We start from the raw sequence: 14,542 nt of genomic DNA, 5'->3' as shown, positions 1-14,542 counted from the left end.
AAAGCCATGCAAAGTGACTTTGCATGGCCTCATAGATATGGGTATGGATTCTGTGCCACTGGAGTGACAAAAAAGTGATGCACTAGCAGCACAAAGATCTTGTAAATATGCTCCCAATTATTTCACAAATCAAGCACTGATTAGCTCACAAGATTACTACAATGTGGTCTACCTGAGCTCTCCCAGTTTCATTTCAGAAGTTTCACATGATACTGGATTTGTCATCAAGCACTTGCATTCAGAAAATCTCTGGAAACATGAGTGTTCACAAGATAACTTGCTTCTAATCTTGCACTTTGAGGGCCAGATTCACAAGGCCCTATTGCGACCAGAGCATCACTTTTAGTGATGTTCCGGTGGCGCTATGCACTGTGCCGTATTTACAAGGGGGTGTCAAGCCACTTTTTGTGGCTTAACGCCACCTTGTAAATACAACATCATCACAAACAGCACTTTTTGTGGAAGGGGCATGAAATGGGTGTTGCAGTGGGCATGTCACAGCAACACCATCACATTTTGACGCTACCACAGATTTAGGATTTTTCGTAAACCTGAGGCAGCACCAAAATCTAACACCACCAAAAGGGTGCGTTAGCATGGTGCAAAGAGGAGAAATGTTTTCATTTCTCCTTGTTTTTTGCTCTTTCTATGTGTGCTGCATTCTGCACCTCCTTTTGCCAAATTAGCATCATTTGTTTTTTTACGCTAATGTGGCCCAACAAGGCCAAAATCACTGCACCAAATTTACAAAGTGGTGCATTGCATGCATTACGCCACTTTGTAAGCCTTTGTTCTACATCATGTCTGTGCCAGGCGTGATGTATGCAAAGGGGGCGTTCCCCCGTTGGGGGGGGTGAAAAAATGGCTCAAAGAAATCTATCTATTTCTTTGCGTTATTTTTTTGCCACTTTTAACATCTGCTCACAGCAGGCGTTCAAAGGAGGCACACCATTGTTTACAATGGGCCTCAATTGGCTTTACAGGATTAGAGTAAAAAATGTTGACGCTAATCTTGAAAGGTTCAAAGTAGCATAAAAAATGTTGACGCTAGTTCCCCTAACTACCACCATCGTGAGCAATATCTTAGATATGGCCCACACATGATGGCTTTAGGGGGAGGGGCACTAAGGGGCGCAAGAAAAGTGGTGCTACAATGGGTGCAGCGCCACTTTTCTTAAATCAGGCCCATAGAAAGAGCAAAATGCTATTGAAGATTGTTTTTGTGCAGGAAGGTGTCCCTTCCTGCACAAAAGCAATCTCTCCCACAACACAGCCATCCTTGCACCATGGCACAAGGGTGGTCCCCCCATGGCACTTCAAAAAAAAAAACAATACTTACCCATACCTACCTGTAATAGGGTACCCCCATCCTTAGGTGTCTTCCTGGTGTGGGTGGGGGTTGGTGAGAGTGTCCCTGGGGCCAGGGAAGGACACTTGTGGGCTCTTCCCATGGTCTCTGACCATGGCAAAAAGGCCCACAGGTCCCCTATCGCCTGCCCTGACCCAGGTGTTAAATAATGGTGCTAAGCCAGCTTAGTGCCATTATTTAAGGCCCCCATCCCATGTGCTAGATTTTAGCTCGGGGGGATAATTATGGCGCTAAGGCCATTTCGTAGTTTTCTGCAAGGGAACGCCAACCTTGCATCTCATGAATGCAAGGTAGGTTTCCACGTCCGAAAAATGACATAAACTCCATAACTTTGGCGCTAGACGTTTCTAACACCAAAATATAAATATGGAGTTAGGTTTGCGCTGAATTAGCAACAAAATAAATGGCGCTAATTCAGCGCAAAACAAGTATAAATATGGGCCTTAGTGCCAGTGCAAGGGACAACACAGGGGTGTGCTGTATTCTATTAAATACGGCACATCCCTGCGTTTTGAAAAGACGGAGTGTGGCGCCGCCAAAATTTGGCGCAGCCTAGAGCTCCTTTATTTTCTCGTAAATCTGTGAGATCAGTATTCTGTCACCACCACTTACAAGTTGTTCTGGGTAATTGCACTATCTATGAAATGGACAAATAAGCAAATTAAATAGAGCAAATCAATTTCAACAACTTGCATAAAACAAGACACCCATGAACTTCCAACGCTTATGCGATAATAGCATGTGTTCAGATATGCAACAATTACTCCACTCAAGATCACTTATACGTTATTTAAAATTTACCAAGACATGTTATCTTTTATTTCAATTACTATTTAAAGAACTACTTTTTGAAGTCTCAGAATTATGACTCTAGGCCTATATATTTAACTTTCTAAGCAGCACACAATTTTAATTCGGTTGCATAGGAACTATACAGGAATGTGTCAGTACCATTCAAAATAGGGAAAATGTTCATTTAGGGGTTCTAATTTGTAAAGAAAGTTCGTATTTTTCCGTTTGATGTACAATTTTAAACGTGCTGTTTTGCCCCGACCTCTTTACGTCAAATAAGCATGATTCATACCTGCGATGCTATCAGACGTCTTTCAAATGGGAACGCAAAAACTCAGTTTCCTACATTTCTGCTCGGGTGTCCATTGCTGTCCTCGCTTGTCCCTGCCATTAAACAAAGGAACACCTTACATTACTGAATCCAAGAAAAAACACTTTCAATCCGCCCAAAACAGGGAAATCTGGAAAGGGCTTTCTGAAAGCGTTTGAGGTTTTTCATTGCAGTTTTACACTTGAGTTACTCTTACATGGCAATTACTTGAAGAAAATGGATTTTCACCTTCCAAATCCAGATGCACCATTGTATCTTAAGAAACTGTGGAGGCCATCAGGTGTGTCGTCATTATTACTTCCACATCCTATATTTTGTGTCGTCTTTTCAACACTGTTACTGTTGCACAGATTCTTCATCGTGAGGAAATATGGTGCATGCACATGTCCTTGCTATGAAAGGCAGTTCCTTATTCCAATTTGAAGAAAAGGGAAAAGGGGCAATGATGGCTGCACGCTGATATAACACTTTGGGGCATATTTATGAGTCCCTTGTGCCGCCTTGTGCCGTTAGTGTCATTGTTTTTTATGCTAACGTGGCATTAGGTTGACAAAAAAGCTGCAACATATTTACAAAGTGGCGCAATGCACACATAGCACTACTTTGTAAACCCTTGTGCCACATTATGCCTGTGCCAGGCATAATGTATGCGAGGGGGCATTCCGGCATTAGGAGTCCCAGAAAAATGGTGCAGTGGAATCTATGAGATTCGATTTTTAGCATCATTTTTAACACCTGACTAAGGCAGGCGTTAAAACGACGCTCCCATTGTTTTCAATAGGCCTCCTTTCACTTTGCAAAGCGCCAAACTAGTGTCAGAATTTTTGACGCCTGTTACCCCACGTGCACCATGGTGTGGCGTATCATAAATACAGCACACACATGGTGGGGTTGGGGGGGGGCACAATTGAAAAGTGGTGTATCATGACATGATGTGCCACTTTTCATAAATATGCCCCTTTGAGTCCAATTCACAGAGCCACTTAAAGCTGTAAACTATGTTTAAGGTGAAAAATTGCTGCATTTGATCAGGTTGGATATCAATAAATGGAATCCTGGCAGGCGTAAACAGTTTCACTACAGTATAATTGTGTTTTGCAACTTTGTACCACAGTGTAAGATTCCAATCAATAATTTGTGAATGGAATGATCCAGGGGTGGATTACATCGAGATCTTGCGAAGACGCACAAATGTGAGTTTTTATGCATGTGCAAACTTCTCTTCAATCTTTTCCACCCTACAATGACCTGAGATTCAGATAATTGGCTGGTGAAACTACCTTGCCAGGGTGGTAAGGAAACAGAACACCAGCAAACTTTGTGAAGCGGTTTTGGAAAGGTGTTTCTACAGAAAGAAGAAAGCACACCTGGTGATGTAATGGAAAATTGCAAAATTGATAGTTATAACCATGCATAGGAATATTCATAAAGGTTCCAATAAATGACCAGTGAAATTCACCAATTACAGTTATCTCAAGGAACTATAACTTGTGCCCCAAAGTATCTATAACTCACACCCTCGCTTTGCTCTACTAGTTACCTCACATTACATCACTCATGACATGTTCTATGACATCATTGATAACATCACTGCAACATCTGAAATTACATAATAGCGGTGGGCATGAGTTATAGTTACTTTAGGGCACAAGTTAAAGTTACTTTAGATAACTATAACTGGAGAACTTCAGCAGTGGTTTTGACTGTTTAAGATGGTGTGTTTTAACTGGCATTTTTACCTAATTATAACATCCCTTTAACCTTTGGCATTGTAATGAATGTGTATGTTTTTTTAGTTGCAAAGTCAAATTTTATTACTATACCTAACTATGACTTCACCTTAATCCTAGGTTTTTTGAATGAACAAAAGAGATGACTGTCCCTGTGGTGCCCTGCTCAAGGAAAAGTAATTCGCCGTCTCTCGGACAGAAGTGACTCCAAGAGCTGAAGAAGCCTGCCTTAGTTAATTGGTAGCAAAGAATGTTTGACAGCAGCTGACTGCAACATATAGCCTTGGACACTGAGTCCTGATCCCCAAAAGTTTCCCCCCAAATGTGAAGGACCCAGGGGGGTGTCACCAGAGTACAGTTTGGTCACTCAGCAAGGAAGTTATCACCTGCTAAAGAGAACTACTGGTTTAGCCATAAAAAGAGACCAATACACCCATGGCAACAGTTTTTTGGCTGGACTTCAACTGGACTTCAAGGGGCATCAGCCTCCATGACCAAAGCTACCACATCATGTTCGTGGAGTGCGAAGTAACCCCAGAGAAGACCCATTTCACTGGAGCAACATCCTCAAAATCCTTCAGCAACTTCACCGTCTTGTCCCCCTTGCATCAGGACCAATCTATTAAAGCCCCTGCCCTGGTGGTTGCCGAAGTCCACTCACCTGAATTGCCAGGTTCTGCAGGAGCAAAGATTATTCATCTAATCCCTCAGTCGCTTAACCCTGAAAACTTGAAGGGCATGACGATTTTTGGTGGTTCACCTTTCAGGGGAAAGGTGGTTGGGAAAGAGAGAGAGAGATATAGTCTGGCTTGTGACCTCTAGATTAGCAAGGTTTTCTCTGGTTTTCAATGTGTCTGTCAGCCCTCAGCCTACTTCCTTCAGAATCACTGTATGTCCGCACTACATATACACAAAGAAATAAAATTAGAGATCAACTTTCTATACATAAGACTACACATATATCAGTTGTCTTTTTATACAACATTGATTGTGAACCTATTCTGTATGTACTCACCCTTGTGCCTCGTCAACCTTATTCTGTGTGTTTCTCTATTATAGGCATAGATTTGCACTTCACAATCTTTCTTTAGAAAAGATTCCTGATGATATCTCAGGAAGCCTTTAGATAGTTGATTGGACATATTGTGTACCTACCTTTGCTTCAGATCATTCCTCTTAATTTGGAGAGCACTTCAGTCAATAGTCTGTTATCATAAAGTCTGTAATCATTATCAGTATTACCTTTGGTATTTTAAGTGAATTTCAATGTTTTTTAAATTCTATTTCCTAACTATAACGTCCCTGTAACCTTTGTTTTTTTCCCAGTGAATTTCTATGTTTTTTTTAACATAAATCAATTTTAATCACTATATGTTAATTCAATCATCCCCACGCACTGCTTAGGCTAAGCTGCAGGGACTGGCTAGTGGCCAACCCCCTATAACTACCCAACCTCACCTCGCACACAGCCTTTGTCAATGCAGGGCAGAGCTGGGTCTCAGCACCAGTTCACAAGAAAGAACCCACTAATAAGAGTCACTACATGAGATTTAGCGCTCGAAAAATACATGGATGTAAACACCTCTTTCAAGGATTACAGATAACTTTTATAGGTAGAAATACAGAGAATGCAGCTCTCACCAAGCAAAAGATAAGAGCTACCTCCTGAGGGTGGGCACCTCAGGAGGTAGCAGGAGCCAGTCCTTTGAGGGGATGGTCCCTAGGGCCATTTATGAACCTTTGAGTGAAGCCACGTGGCTCTTTCATTGTTTAATTTAGACCCGGGGAGGTGGTGGTCCCTGGGGCCAGGGGTCAGCGACAGACCCCTTACATTAATGTATTTCAGCCCTGTGGAGGTGGCAGTCCCCATACATTATATGAAGTTCTATGTTTTTTAATGTAAAGTAATAAATAATACCCGCACATTAATACAACCTAGTTTCAACTGAAAAAGCATTTTTTGACTTGCCTATATCTTTACATCTTTTGATGAATCATCACAATATTTTTTTTAAACGTTCTCCATAGACCTTGGTTGTGCATAGAAAATTTCAGGGTGATCCGTCAAGTGGGGGTCAAGAAAAAGAGTGGACACATAAAATGCAGTCCTCATTTTAATTCCCATAGAGATTTTACACACAACCACAGCCCAAACCTCTGGATGGAATTACAACAAATTTAGAAGGAAGGTACTTGGTCCAGAAAGAGTGCTTTATGTTTTTTGGTGTAAATCCATTCAGTAGTTATGGGGAAATTACATGAAACCCAAGTTTGCATATCTAGGGTCGTGACAAATTTGAGAATACTGCTGATCTTGTGCAGAGATCTGATTGGTTGCCAACTCTTAAACAAGGAAGTGTTGGCAGCCGTTTTGAGACTCGGCTTCAGCTGAGTCTAAAAAAAAACGAAAAAATAAAAGCAATGGGGGAGATTATCGTTACCCTTCTCTGCTAGCCTTGGCTTAAAAGTGTTTTTTTATTAAATAACAACAAAAATCGCATCAAATCTGCAAATTTCACCATGATTGAAAAAATAAAAATGCAAGCACAGTCTCAAGTGTCTGCTTTTTATATTGCCCTGGATGGGCCAGGTCCCAGAGGCATTGTGGAAAAATAGGAGGGGGGCACATGGCCCCCCCTCCCTGGGTTTATCAAAGCCTGGGGTACCGCCACCTCTCTAGGGCACTGTATAATATCAATGCATGGCATGTCCACGTTGCACCCCCACGCCCCAAGGCCTGCCACCTCCACAGGGCAAAAGTATTTAAATTTATGTGGGGGCCCTCAGAGACAAAGGAGACCAAGAGATGCCTGGCCCCTGCAAATTTTTCCTTCAGTCTGACCTGTTGGGCCTGCTAGCACCTTAGGTACCATCACCTTCCCAGGTCAAAAATTGTTAAATTGATGTGGGGAGCCGGCATGGCCCCACCGCAGCCACAGGGACCACCACCTTCCTGGGGCACTGCATTTATTTATGCGGGTGGACCCACTGGACCATCCCATGCCCCAGGGACCGCAACCTCCTTGCTGAAAAACTTCTTATATAACTGCGGGTGGCCCGCAAATATACATGCAGGGAAACAGATAAAAAAAACATTGCTCCTGCAAACAGGGAGCTGCTGATTAAAACAGCCCCCTGCTTGCAAGAGCAATTCTGGCTCCTGCAGGACCAGGGAGCTGGCTAGGACCGCAGGTGCCTTCAGGTTCCCCCTCCTGGTCCCAAGCATCTTGCTTGTGTGCCACTGTCAAATCATTCTATGGAGAGAGCATTGCAATTACAATAGCCTCTCTACAGAATGACTTCAAAGTGGCCACACGAGCAAGATGTTTGTTTCAAATGTTATAGTTTTTGGTGCACAGCAGAACAGACTTAGATATGGCCTAGTGGTAAAGCTCTTGGCCTGTCACTCAGTTGGTTGAAGGTTCAAATCCTGGTGTCTCATGGCAGTGTGTCTGTTTAAACATTCTTAGTAACACAACATTTATGTATTTTTGCCATCAAAATCTCTGGGTTGTATATCATATCTCTGTCTGGAAACTACCAAGCAAAGAGTCACCAGTGGCCTTGCGGCCAAAGTTTCATACCCTCAGCCTGAAGGATGAGAGTTCTAGTATTGGTGTGTCAGTAGTATTTTCTGCTTTAATTACTATTCATATTCAAATATTTAATGTATATACCAAAATGTGATTGTACTCTTTTTACTTGACAAAAACATTTTTTTTTTCAATTTATCCTAAAATATCTCATCCTAAGGATATGATCCATCAAAGTCTAGAAAAACTCCAAGGGTGGTTATAGGGGGTTGGCCACAGGGCCTGTAGCCAACCCCTGCTGTGAGCAGGCAAAGGCTGTGCGAGGCATGGAATTGGGCGGTTGCAGGCTAGGCCCTGTAGCTAACCCGTGCGGCACATGGCCAAAGGCCGTGCGTAGCGCAGGATTGGGTGGGTATAGGGGGTTAGTCGCAGGGCCTGTCCGTAAGCCAGACCCTGCAGTCAACCCCCGCAGTGCACAACATGGGGTTGAGCAGTTATATGGGGTTGGCCGAAAACATAGAAACTCACTGGAAAAAACAAAGGTTACAGGGATGGTAGAGATAGGCTCACATTTTAAACATACAAAGCCATAGAAATTCAGCAGTTATAGTTAGAATTATTTCAAGTAACTATAACTCGTGCCCTCATACACTGCTAATAACCCCACATATTCCAACACTCATTACATCTTTATTAACATCATTGATAATAATATCAATGTAATATTTGCAGTATAGTTATTGATGAGAATATATATATATATATATATATATATATATATATATATACATATACATATATGTGTATATATATATATATATGTATGTAGATATATGTATATCTATATATGTATGTATGTTTATATATATATATTTATATATATATGTATATATATGTATACACACAGAGGGAGAAAGAGAGAGATAACTAAAGATAGTAATATCTAGATATCTATCTTATCAGCAATAATTGAGGCTAGTCGCCACATGTGCCATCTGGTGCAAAGCAAAAAAGAACATTTTAATTATGCTACCAATGTCATGCAAGAGATTTGTAAACGTTAGTATGCGCTACTCACGTAAAAAATGCAATTTTATCATCAGAGAGTGCTTGCAGTTGCATCCACTGTCTTTGTTTGAAATTGAGGGTGGGCTTGGTATAGTCATAATACACCAGAGTCTTTCATTCAGTGCTGAGTGCACCAATGGCCAGGAGCAAGAGTTATCAAAATTTTGTGCAGGGCAGCAAGACAACTTGCTGCACTGTATCAAAGGGAGAGGACAGTATTGTTACATTTATTTATTAGGATGTGCATTTCCTGCTCTCTCCCGGCACAGCCACACTGGGTCCTGCCTAATTCACCTTTGCAAGCACCTTTACACTATTAGGATGCCAGGGTGCAATGTTACATGGCACAGCACCCTGGATTGTTTTGTGCAGTAGGAGACATCTCCTAGCACAAGAACAATCCTTAAAGGCAAGGGCATCGCAAACCCTTGATAGAGTAGTGGTGCTAGGTGCCAGCCTGATGGGGAGGATGTAGAAAGTTAGGAACGTAGGAGGGGAATGGAAGTCAAGTGAATAATAATGCCAGGATTCTGTTCCAGTTTGAACTTGGCAGGTGCTCTTGTGGGCTGATTTAGGGAATAACTTTATTAGTAGCATATCAGGGGTTCTGTGTAAATTGCATTCTTCTCTCTTAGTGGCTTTATGTAACTCATAGTCCTAATCTCCGGGTTTTGCAGTATGCAAGAGGGATCAACTTGACTCATCAAAGGGAGAAGGGTAAACAAACATCATTCTTTGAAATGCATGAATAGGTCAAAATTTTACTGTTTGTGGTTTAGGATCATGGAACAATAAATAGGCTATCTGATTTAAAAAGTACAATGCTGTACCTGTCAAAATGTTTTTTATGCAGACAGAGTACAACCAGTCATTGTTTTAAGAGGGCATCTGGGCTGGCTGCTATCAGTGCTGTGGCGGGAGTGGACGGTACCACCTCCACCAGTGCTGTGGAATATGGTTCTGCTGCCCCTTGAAGTCATTTTAGTTTCCAGCATGAAAATTATGCCCTTGTGTTTATTTACTATGTTTTGTCATGTTAGATGTTTTTTGTTATCCCTGTGTTTTTTCTATATTTCCTGTTTCCGCAGCTGACATTCTCCTGTCTGTACTTTTCTTTTGTTCCCTTTTTTAGGTCGAGCGTTAGCATTCGGCCTGCTGTATACTAAAGTATACAATAGAGTGAGTTCCAGCCTTCTCATTTGTTAGTTGCAGTGTCCTTCAAAAATCCTTGCTTGCTAGTGGTCAGCTTTGCCTCTTTGTCCTGTCTTTTTTTCACTTTGGGAGCAGCACAAAGTACTGTGTAATTATGCTATTTCCTGTTTATCTCTTCTGTAAGGGACTTTTTTTTGGCATTTGCCTGTTTCACCTCAACAGTGTGGGTGCTTGTTCAGTCCCTTCTTCCCACCAGCTCCTTCTGCAAACATAATAAAAACAGAGGGTGGCTTTTCCAGGGCCAGTTCGCTCTCGCTCTCTTCCTGAGCGCCTGAAGTAAGGCGCGCAGGAATAAAACGAGAGCCGCGAGGTTCGCGCGGCAGTTTCTGGAAATGCACTTCAATACCGTGTCCTGTGTCTTTCTGCGTTGCCTACCAGGCCCGCTTATCAGACAGGGCCACACAACAGTGAAGCACCCCAACACTTTGGTATACTTTCTGCGCTATATCAACTGCGTGAATAAATATTTGCAACGCTGCAGGCCTCTTTTTCAAAAAGCCTCCGAACTATGCTCCAAAAGCGAAACAGGCAGCACAGAAACTCTGGCTCCCCTCACAATCCTCTGTTGATGTCGCTGCCCCTGTGAAGGGTTCAGAGAAATCCCGCTCGGGGGCCCGTCCATGAGGAGGAAGAGGTGGGTGTGCTGACAGAGTGGAGGCCAGAGTGGGCAGAACCCCACACACAGCGCACAGCACCATACTGCTCTGCTCAGAAAGCTGTGAGTATCGGAGAACTCCTCCCAGGGGCGGCAGGCATCAGTGCCGGGGTCTCGGCCTTCGCACCAATCACAAATGCAGTGTAGTGCCCTCTGCTGACTCTGCCCTCTGCAAGGGAATTCTTTATTAACCCTTGTCTGCTCCATGATTCAAATGTGGTTAGGGAACCGCCACTCGGCTGGGGCTGGCCCTGTCTCCGCCTACATTTTGAGTTTACCTTTACAGAGATCACGCAGCAAAACCCATTCTTGTCATGTTTACTACCTTTGTTACATTGCATGTTGATTGTAGTGTAGCTAAAATATTATCTTTGTACAGTGTCGAAAGAGGAATGGTTGTGGATAGGGTAGAATGGATAGATCACCGATTTCTACACTAAGACATAGGTTGCTAATGAATGACGCGGCATTTTATTTTAATCTGTTTTCATTGGCAAGTTTGTTATTTTATTAATCAGATATCCTCTGTTTCTTAACTAGCACCTCGCTGCAGTGTATCATCTGCTTATTGGCCATCTTCTCCGTCGCTCTGACCCAGCCTCCTCCCTCCATTCATCTTTTTCGACCCACCGTATACCGGCCCCCTCTTTATGGGATTTTAACCATGCCCATGTCACACTCATCAGTTTGGTTGGTTTGTGGGCTTGTTTGTTTAACTGAAGTCATTAAGCACGTCACAGTGCGGTGTGCATACGGACAGTCGGACCCAGGCAGAACTTTGCCCGGCATGTGATGTCAGTAGCCCTTCACTGAGGGAGCAGAGCTGAGGCTAAACATGCATTCATGTGCAAATAATCAGTGTTTACATGCGCAGGAGTTTAAAACTCTTTCCTCCTACCATAGTCCCATCTTCCACGACATAAAGAAACACTCTGAAGAAGCAGATGTTAAACTGTCATTTTGACTTTTCTTTCCTTTGGTATTTTCCTGTATACAGTGCTATTTCTAAGTATACATTGTATGTTTACAAGCTATCTTAAGTGTTCTGAATTCAAACAAGATGTAGCCGACGTGATACTAAACAGACATAAATAAGATTTTATCACAGCTTATAAGCATCTTTCCAACTTTCCATTACTGTATGGCCCACATGAAACAATTTGCCCAAGATCACACAGCGAGACAAGGCACAAACAGGTTGCTGGAGACTCTAACATCCTGCTCCTGAAGTGCAGTATCTTAATGGCCAGAGCTCACCTCGCCCCAAGACAGGCTACAGCCAAGAACAAGAAATGCTAGCTCCTCAGTCCAAAAGTTTGTAAAAGCAGATAATTCAGCACTTTTAGGGTCATTAATGCATAATGTAGGAGTAAAGCTCGTTCACTATTAAGGTGTAACCAGCACCGCACTTTCGACTCCCACCACAACACCTCCAGGGCTCCCTAGGCGGCATCTGCGCCTAGTTGGAGACCGCAGTGTGCGCTAAGAGCCGGCAGCCAGCGGGCTCATCACCCTGGCTTAGCCCCTGCACCAAGGATGCTACCAGCCATATGTCTGAGTCATACATTAGGGCATCACGAGGGAACCTCCAGTGGAAGTTAACAGCTGGATGTAAACAAAAGGTGTCTCAACTTTGGCAAATGCTCAAGTGCAACTTTCAAGTCACAAGCTCTTTCCACGACCTGGTGGAGGCAACTCAGCCTTTTCACTGCTGAGGTCGATAACATGATTATTATGCAATTAGACACTTCTTGGTCCAGCATTTTTTAGCAGTATTTGATAAAGCAATAAATATAACTTTGGAGCCGCACAGTCCAGGTAACTGCCAAGACTGAATAACCACCTTGCACGGGATGTAGCTTGCAAACTGCAAGATGCAGTGGCCTTAAGCCTAGTACAGGCCTGCACCGGTGAGTAGTAAATGCTTTCGTTTAAAAGCATTGCCCAGAAAGTGCCCCTTTTATCTCACTCAGTCCAGGTTTTTAGGTCAAGCCTAGCCAGCACGCATGCGCTGTCTCACGACTATTGTAATCTACTTCTATGTGTATATGTGTGCGTAATATAAATAAATATAATAAATAATGGCAATATTTTCATTTTTTGCTGCAGATAGAGGAAGACGGTGAATTGAAGTGCTTTAGTTAGATGCAGGGCCACTGGAATTATGTGGCAGAGAGGACAGAATTATGCAGTAGGGTTGACCAATTTATGATGCAACAAAAGTCCAGTTATACATTTACAACGCCAATAGCTCTAACTCAAACAAATGCGAGACCTATTGCATTGCAAATGCTTGTTTTGCAAAGCTTCCCTTTGTCCCTCTTTTTCAGGCCTTGTTGTGCAGCACTAAAAGAGGAAAAGATTTTTGATAATGTAAAGAGGATCGCTCAGCCAGGCCCAAGTACTACCCTAGACACCAAACATGTTGGTGGTTTTCTTGATTAAAAAGTCAAAACATAAAGAATAAAGTTGTGATCAGGGACATGGATCCCAAGTATTGTCTATACTAGCAGTTTCCATGACAGTGCAGCATAGCAGGGATTAAATACTACAACTAACACCATATGCCTTGCATTCTCTTCTACTCATTATCCATTTGTTGCCGTACGTTATGCCCTTTCCTTATCCCTGAATCCTATTCCTATATAATAAATAATGGCAATATTTTCATTTTTTGCTGCAGATAGAGGAAGACGGTGAATTGAAGTGCTTTAGTTAGATGCAGGGCCACTGGAATTATGTGGCAGAGAGGACAAAATTATGCAGTAGGGTTGACCAATTTATGTTGCAACAAAAGTCCAGTTATACATTTACAACGCCAATAGCTCTAACTCAAAAAAATGTGAGACCTATTGCATTGCAAATGCTTGTTTTGCAAAGCTTCCCTTTGTCCCTCTTTTACAGGCCTTGTTGTGCAGCACTAAAAGGGGAAAAGATTTTTGGTAATGTAAAGAAGATCGCACAGCCAGGCCCAAGTACTACCCTAGCCACCAAACATGTTGGTGGTTTTCTTGATTAAAAAGTCAATACATAAAGAATAAAGTTGTGATCAGGGACCTGGATCCCAAGTATTGTCTATACTAGCAGTTCCCATGACAGTGCAGCATAGCAGGGATTAAATACTACAACTAACACCATATGCCTTGCATTCTCTTCTACTCGTTATCCATTTGTTGCCGATCGTTATGCCCTTCCCTTATCCCTGAAATCCTATTCCTATCACTCCATTAGGAGTAAAAGGTTTTGTTTGACTCAGTGGCTACGTGTTTATTAAAATGTTGTCAAGCAATAGCACAAACCTCTCAAAATGATTACTTTCAAAGGAAGAAGATAATGTTAGGTAGCTAACCTAACTGTAGTGAGATATTGCTGTTGTACCTTTTACGAAATAAATACATAGGTGGCGATCTTGCACCTAAAATGGGTGCAGTGTTTTTTTCATGATGTGCATGGCCCACAAGCAGAGCTGTCGCAGGGATGTTGTGGAGGTCCAGCCATTAGAGAAAGAGGCAGAAGTCTCAGTGGTGGCAGGGACAATTGGTTAGTCACTTTGCTTTCTTATTGACAATACTGTAATTGTTAAGCGAGGCAGATATCCCACCCATCACCTCCAAAGTCCAGTCTCTGCCTTCGGTATCTCACCACCTAAAACTCCAGCGTGGTGTAATCTGGTACTGGTGCAGCAGTGAGTGCAGGCAGTCAAATCTTGTGTGCTTCTGCAGCACAGTGGCATCATCATTCTGTCTTTCTGTCCCAGCCTACTTAAAAAGGTGATTCCATCTTGGCATGTGATGTGTGAGCCACATTTCTCTGCCCAAGTGAAGTCATAATTTATGTCTTCCAATACAGATC

Source organism: Pleurodeles waltl, chromosome 8, assembly GCF_031143425.1.
Source record: "Pleurodeles waltl isolate 20211129_DDA chromosome 8, aPleWal1.hap1.20221129, whole genome shotgun sequence".
Lineage (NCBI taxonomy): Eukaryota > Metazoa > Chordata > Amphibia > Caudata > Salamandridae > Pleurodeles > Pleurodeles waltl.
Note: the sequence above shows the minus strand (reverse complement) of the source record.